Below are 8,288 nucleotides of genomic sequence, written 5' to 3'. Positions count from 1 at the left end.
GCTGCCTGGTTGCAGACATTTCTTTGACAAGCAGAAATCAGGATTTTTGGAGTGTGCAGAAATTGGATTTAAGTGGAGGTGGAATTTTTTCCAGGCAAATATGAAAGGGAAAAAGGAGAAAAAATGTGGAGACAGTATTCAAGTAAATGATTATAATGATAGACTATGAATTTCTAAGCTACGTAAGGAAGGAAATGAGAACTCAGCAGATTAAGGAACAGTGAAAAGGAGTTAGAATCAATGGACTGAATGACATACCATTTTAAACTAATATAGAGGATCTTTAATACAAAAGCATCAAAGCATCCCATATTCGTTATTCAATTTCATATATATTACTGATCTCATTCTACAGAGTATCACTGAAACCCTCTATTAGACTATGAATTCTTTGAATTATTGATAGGATAGTATCTATTTCATCACCTCTTCTATGTGCCCAGTAGCCGTTTAAGAAATATTGGTTGAATGAAATAAGGAATGTCACTTTAAAATGAAAAAAAAAAAACAGAATTACTACATTTGTCCCCCAAATGAGAGCAAGAATATATACAATAACCTAAAATTTCTGACTTTTAAAAATGTTTTCTGTAGATGTGCAATATGAAATGCTCAGAAAATTTTATAATTGGGGGGTCTCATGAAACTGAAATTTTAAAATGTTTAAAAACACTATAAATGTAATTGTACATCACGACACTATTATGGATTTAGGTACAGTCACAGTGATTACATGGGTTTTCAAATACTCTATTATGCTGTCTAGGAAAGTAAATAGTTTATCATGGACATAGCTTTGAGGTTAGGTGTTATTTCCTGAATACCAGAAATGCAAACTGTATGAAGCTTGAGGCAAATTTGTGTAGATAACATTAATATTTTGCCCATTCAGGGAGCTCTCAGAACAGAATATGAATATTTAGAATTTAATGTTGTGCATTGCCATAATAGGGCTAGAATAAATGGAATAATTCTATTTGATATTTGTACAATGGAACTGATAGTCCAAGTATTTTGTGAAAGGCCAATTAATAAATGGTAGATTTGTGTCAGTGAAAATATAAACCAATCATATTGTTTATCAACTTGTAATTCCCATGAATATGTATTAAAGAGTTAACATTTATTTTTATGATATGATGAAATGGCCTACATAATGGGTTGCTTGTTTTCAGTCACATCAATTATTAATGTTCTTCCAGTTTGATTAGCTATGTGAATATCCAAATCAGTCTTAAATATGAAGGGGCTGAACTGACTACACATTATTCTTTTGGATTTCAGACACTCATCCATCAAGTTAAATCATCTATATAGTCTCTTTAGGGCATTGGAAAGAGTGAGATGCTACATGCAGTAATAAAATATGCAGTAAGAACTGGCAAGTCTATTTTCTAGTTTATTTTCCTGAAATTATCACTAAACTGTTTGAAATTAGCAAAGTATGCCATGCTCAAATTCTCCATCTGGAAAAGCAATAATTTATGACATTAGCTGGTATCATGCAAAGGCTAGGAAACTCAATAACTTACCTAAGAAATATTTTAGAAATAGCAAACATAAACAATGTAATTTTAATTGATAATAAATTGCAAATTTCCTTTGTCAATAATTGTGAAAATTTAAAAATTTAATGGCCTGATTATTCCAGGTCTACAATTCCCACATAAATCTAGACCTCTAAATATCTACAATCTGAAAATAAAGCAGATAGTTCATGCTGGTATATTCAGATTCTTGAAATTACCTAATTCTTTTTCATATAGAAGCTTCCAGGATGTTCAGGAGCCAATGAAGTCATCCAAAGACATTATCAAATTAACTAATTTCCAAAATTGAGGAATTCTTGAAAAAGTGTCTCTCAAACCAAGAGATAGCAAGTACAACTTAATGTCTTGGATCTGCTCAAAGATATTAGAGAAGGAAGCAGGGGACTGAATTTTGTTTTCTGGGCAGAATCAGAGGGAGTTCTTACAAAGACAAGAAAGAAGTTCAAAATTTAACTTCACTTTACACCATCTAACTAACAGGAAAACTAATCATAAATATGCAACAAACCAGTTGCCATTTGATTACCTACGTTAATGATTCCCAAACTTTTTGGTCTTCAAAATTATCTATAGAGCTTTAAAAAATACAAGTATAGAATAGTTTCTCTTTCTTGATTAAAAAGTAACAGTGAAGAGGGATCCAAGATGGCAGATTAGGAGAGACAGAGCAAAATTCTCCTCCATGAAAAACACTAGATAAAAGACAGAAAATTCTCCAGAATAGCGGTTCCAGGGTTCCACTGACTGGGCAAGGTCTTCTACACCCACAGTGAATGTGTACTTTGGAGAAACCAAGAGACTGTGTTCAGAATCGTGAGTGTCTGAGGCTGCTGGGGAAACGGCAACCAAGCCGTGCCACAGTGGGGAGAAACCTACAGACAGTGTTTGGGGGCAGGTTAGTTTAAAAACCCAGAAAGTGGCTGGGGAGCCAGCAGCGAGAGCTGCAGTTAAGCATGGTGGGAAGTTCTTCCACACCCCAGGCACCTGCCTCAGTATCTGGAGTGGGTGATAGCCCTTCGCACACCACAGCTAACAGCCCCCAAGCCAGGAACAGGCCGCTCCAGCAGGCAGAGGACCATGGAAGTGGGTAGTTTCCACGCCCTGTACAGCTACTTTGCAGTGGGCTGGGAGATGCCCCTTTGCAGCTCTACAGCCAAGAGCTTCCTTAGAGAGTCTGTTCACCTGTGACGGCACACAATCCTCTGTGGAAGCCAGAGGAGTACACAGCCTAGAGGAAGGGGTGCACATGGAAATGCCAAGAGCCCTATACCAACACCAGGGACTTGGAGGCCCACAGCAGAAATGGACTGTAGGGAATTTGAGCTGAAGGGTTAGACAGGTACTACAGCCCCAGGGTATTCCAGCCACAGCACCAGAACATCTGGGAGTACTTGGTCTTAAAGCAGTCTTCCCTGCCTAAATGCACAGGGCACACCACTCACCCTCAGGGCTGGCAGTCCCAACTGCACATGGAAAATTGGTGCACTGACTGGACCTCCATAAGGTTTGGACCCCCACTCACTGCATAGATGAAATTGAAGAGAACTGGCTTGAGGGTAAGAGGTGGCTCAGGAGCACCATCTGCAGGGAGGTCAGGGAAAGTGCACTCCACCAAGCTGCAGCTCTGTCAAATTATAGATAATTGTTTAAATAAATCTGCATATCCTAAAAGAACCCCATCAAGATAAGCAAATGCCAAGAGGCAAAAACAAAAGAAAATTTTAAAGCATATGAAGAAACCAGAAGATATGGGTAACCTAAATGCCCAAATTAAAAAACCAGAGGAGACACAGAACTTGGAGCAATTAATCAAAGAAGTAATCACAAACATCAATATCATGGCTCAGGTAATAAAGGACATCAAGAAGACCCTAGAAGAGCATAAAGAAGAATTTGCAAGAGTAAATAAAAAGAGGAGCTTATGGAAATAAAAGGAACGCTGATCAAATTAAAAAGATTCTGGAAACACATAGCAGCAGATTAGATGAAGTAGAGGAATGAATAAGTGAACTTGAAGAAAGTGGTTTGGAGAGTGAAAGCACAAAACAATGAATGGAGAAAAAAATTGAAAAAATTGAAATGGATCTCAGGGATTTGATGGACAAAATGAAGCATACAAATATAAGAATTATAGGTATTCCAGAAGGGGAAGAGAAGGGTAAATAAAGGTCTCGGAAGAGTATTCAAAGACATTGTTGGGGAAAACTTCCCAACCCTTCTAAATGACATAAATACACAAATCATAGATGCTCAAAGAACTCCAAACAGAATAAATCCAAATAAACCCACTCTGAGACATATTCTGATCAGACTGTCAAATGCTGAAGAGAAGGATCAAATTCTGAAAGCAGCAAGAGAAAAGCAATTCACCACATACAAGGGAAACAATATAAGACTAAGTAGTGACTACACAGTGGCCACCATGGAGGCGAGAAAGCAGTGGTATGACATATTTAAACTTCTGAAAGAGAAAAATTGCCAACCGAGAATTATTTATCCAGCAAAGCTCTCCTTCAAATTTGAGGGGGAGCTTAAAATCTTCACAAACAAACATATGCGGAGAGAATTTGTTAACAAGAGACCTGCCCTACAAGAAACACTAAAGGAAGCCCTACTGGCAGAGAAAAAAAAGAAAGGAGAGGTCTGGAGAAGGGCTCAGAACTAAAGAGTTTTATTTAGGGTTCATTAAAGGAAATAAAGACAGAGAGGGAAAAATATATCTGACAAATAAAAACCAAAGGATATGATGGCTGATTCAAGAACTGCCTTCAAAATAACACTGAATGTGAACAGATTAAACTCCCCAATTAATAGATATATATTGGCAGAATGGATAAAAATATATGATCCATCAATATGTTGCTTATAAGAGACTCGTCTTAGACCCAGAGACACAAAGAAATTGAAAGTGAAAGGATGAAAAAATTATTCTATGCAAGCTACAGTGAAAAGAAAGCTGGAGTAGCAATATTAATTTCAGATAAAATAGACTTTAAATGCAAGAATATCATAAGAGCTGTATGAAAACTTGGGCCAAGAGGGTCACAGACGTTGGCGTTCGTTAGGATTTGAAAGCTGACAACCATGCCCTAGGTCTACTATGTACATCTATAAGTGTATGTACAGCCAAAGAAGAGGAATCCAAAAAGCAGCTAATAAAACCAGAGCAGCTCCCCGTGTATACTGTACCACCTCTCCAATCTAAGTATGTTGAAGAGCAGCCTGGTCATTTACAAATGGGCTTTGCTTCTATCCTCACTGCAACTGGTCATTATATTGACTGGTGCAAGGGTGTTTATGTTTTTGTGAAAAATGGGATAATGGATACAGTACAATTTAGAAAAGATGCATATTTCTATCTGAAGAATCCACTTAGGATTTTCTTCCAAAAATTGGAGTGATTACAGTTTCAGAATTGACCGGCTTGGTTTCAGCGAGAAAATGCTCTAGGTTTAAGAAAATTGCTCATTCTCTGGGACTGGCCACTTTAGGAGCAACTGTCTGCTATCCAGTTCAGTCAGTAATAATTGCAAAGTTAACTGGGAAAAAAGCTTACACTGCAAGCCAGCAAATTTATGAAGCCATTAAATCATTGTGGACAAAGGCAACACAAGAGAATCGTTCCCTAATTCTAAAGAAAAAAACTAAGCTAGAAAGCTGTACTGAATTAGAAATACCTGCAGTGACAAAAAAGACTTGAAACGTTCAGTGCCTTTGCCAACAGACCTCCGCTCGGAAACAAATACCAAATTAAAATCCACCTCAGACATTGTCTTTCTGAAACATTCCAGTTAAAAGGAAACCTCAGCTCCAAAAGAATAATACTGGTCTTTTCCCACCTCCAATGAAAAAGCAATATTCTTGGGGAAACAGAGCCAAATTAGAAGCTGTTCCAAGGAACATAATAATTCTAGGATGAAAACCAACCAAAAGGCTAACAAGGTTGGAGAAACTGAAAATTCAGTTTACTTTGGGATTATTGGGAAACATTTAAGACAGCAGGAAGCAAAGTTGGAGGAAGCACAGTTCCAGAAACTGAGTTTATGTCAATTCTGTTTAATGAGCGAGTTCTGCTTCATTTGAACTTTGGAACTGGAAATATCATAGCAATAAACCATCTTCTGTAGTATCTTGGGTTATTATGGGAAAGGTTACTACCATGAACATTGTGCTTAGTTAATAAGTACTCACAAGATGTTAGAGATTTTGCAGCATATACTATAAAACATGTTTCTTTTCTTCTACAAGCCTATCACAAAAAGTTGGAATTATCCATCACAGAAAGGGGTGAAGAAAAATGGGTCCTGCTTAAGTTGGCCCTGGGCCTTGTGCCATCATCGATTTGGTGATGATGTTCATCAATGTTATAATGGCTTTCAGTTGGCTGGAATATATAGAATCTTGGAGAACAAGTTCAAAATTCAAAAATACCTACAAATATGGAAAGAGAAGAACATTGAGCTTGGCATAAACAAAACAAACACTTTTAAAACCCTAGTTTAAGAATAAGTTCTGTGCTACTGAGTAACTTTTAGGCCTCAAGAAATTTAACATCCACGAGCCTTACTTTTCACTTCTGTAAAATGGATATAATAATACCTGACAGATTTGTTGTGAGGGTCCATTCAAATGAAAAAAAAAAGGTATAAGTAAAAAATGTAAGGGATTACTGTTACATTTACACTGAACAATATACATAAGTATAAAACAATAAATAATTGGCCAAGAATATGACAGAAAATAATTGAATGGCTTCTTAACCTTGATCTCCTTTTCCTCCTCTACATCTCCCTTAACTGTTAATGATCCCTGTGGTTCCAGCCTTAGTTATCATCTAGAGCTGTCCTACCCGGGTGTCTTATCCACTTGCTTGACTTCAACTACTGTCATTATGCTGAAAACTCCCAAATCTCTAGCCAGCCAAAAATCTCTCTCCTGAGTTCTAGATCCATTTATTAAACTGCCTGCTAAATATACATCTAGAGGTCCCAAAGGCATCAAATCCATTGTTTTTGTAACTGAACTCACTTCCTCCCCCGCCTTTCTCCCTCTCTGTCTCTCTCTCTGACGCTCTCTCTCTCTCTCTCACAGACACACACACACACACACACACACACACACACACACACGCTAAAATCCCATTTTCACCTGTGCCTCCTGTATTTCCCAACTTTGTCAATGGAGTTAATACCTACCATCTCACTTACCTCACGAGATCCTGTTGATTCTGCCTCAGAAATTGCTCAGATTTAATTTCTTCTCTCCATTGCCACAGTTACTACCTTAGTTTTAGCCTCATCATCTCTTACCTACACTATTGCAATAGCCCCCTAATTGATCTGTCATCCTCCACACTGTTGCAAAAAAAAAAATCCTAAAAAATGTCAGATCATTCACCTCCTTAAATTTCTTTTGCTTCCACATTGCCTGCCAATAAAACTCAAATTCGTTAGGCATTGACAATTTAATCTTCACTAGTGTGAAGTAGGTAGGACAATGTTACTCTAGTTTTACCAAAAAGAAAATTAAAGCTCCCACCACTGTCATGCTTTTATTCTTTGGCCAGCTTTTTAAAATTGTGTATTTCTAATTATAATTGTGTGATTACTGGTATAAAGTTTTATCCCACTCTAGAAGAACTCCATCAGAGCAGACACCAGGTCCAATTTGTTCAACACAAATGCTTGGTACAAATTCTATGCTTAATAACTGCAGATAGAAGGCAGGCACACTGAACTCATTATTATCTCCAGCAAGTGTCCTTTTTCAAGCCTCTGTGCGTCTTTGTACAATCTGTCCCCTCTACTTCATCTCTTAGGCTAAAGTTCAAATTCCTTAGGGTGAGTTACAAAGCCCTCCATAACCCGGCCCCTAACTACCTCTTCTGACTTCATCTCTTGCTACTCCCCCTGCTACCTAAAACTCTACTGTAACAATATTGAACTTCTTTCAGTTCCTGAGCTTAGGCCCTGTCCCTGTCATATTCAGGCAAGTCTCTCTCTCTCCCTGCCATGCTCTTACCCACTTCCCATCCCCAACTTCCAATTGCCTGGTTAAGTCTTACTCATTATGCATGTCTCAATTCTCAATTTAGACATAACTTTTTGCAGGTCTTCCCTGACTCCTTTTAGAAACATCTGCCCTCCACGCACTCTCCACTGCACACTGCACCCTGTTCTTCTTTTATACAGTGCCCCCCCCAAAAAATCCACATCAGAATCACCTGGGATCATATTAAAATGTAGATTCCTGGGACCCCCCCAGTAATATTCTCACTTGGTAGGTCTAGGGTAGGGACAATCTGCATTTTAACAAGTACCTCAAATGGTTCTGATGCACACTAATGCTTAAGAACCACTTTCTGTCATTATACTCATCACCCTGAGTTATAATCCTATGCTTGTCTCTTCACCCTAACATGTAATGAGAGCAGGGACTGTCTTGCTCACCGTTGTATTCTTAATGCCTGACATGATAAGCACCCAGTAAATATTGGAACAAATAAATGAATGGATGAATATATGAAAGATTGAAAAGAAGGGGAAAGAAAATGTTTCATGAAGTGGAAAGAATCATATGAATTCTGGGTGGCCCTTTGAACCCTACATGTCAGTGAATACAAAGAGACCTGCTCTAAGGAAAAACATATGAATGGCAAAACATATACCAACTTCTGAATCCACTGATAATAACCACCAACTATGAGTTTCATAAGAGTCTTTTGATGGAAATTGTAGG

General features: G+C 37.8%; 1 pseudogene; it reads left to right on the top strand.

Annotated features, from left to right (window-relative positions):
- Positions 1-2,503: 2,503 nt before the first annotated feature.
- Positions 2,504-5,345, top strand: LOC119522245 (annotated as a pseudogene).
- Positions 5,346-8,288: the final 2,943 nt, after the last annotated feature.

The sequence above is a fragment of the Choloepus didactylus genome, chromosome X (assembly GCF_015220235.1).
Source record: "Choloepus didactylus isolate mChoDid1 chromosome X, mChoDid1.pri, whole genome shotgun sequence".
Lineage (NCBI taxonomy): Eukaryota > Metazoa > Chordata > Mammalia > Pilosa > Megalonychidae > Choloepus > Choloepus didactylus.
The sequence above is the reverse complement of the archived record's forward strand: the minus strand, read 5'-3'. Positions and strand labels throughout refer to the sequence as shown.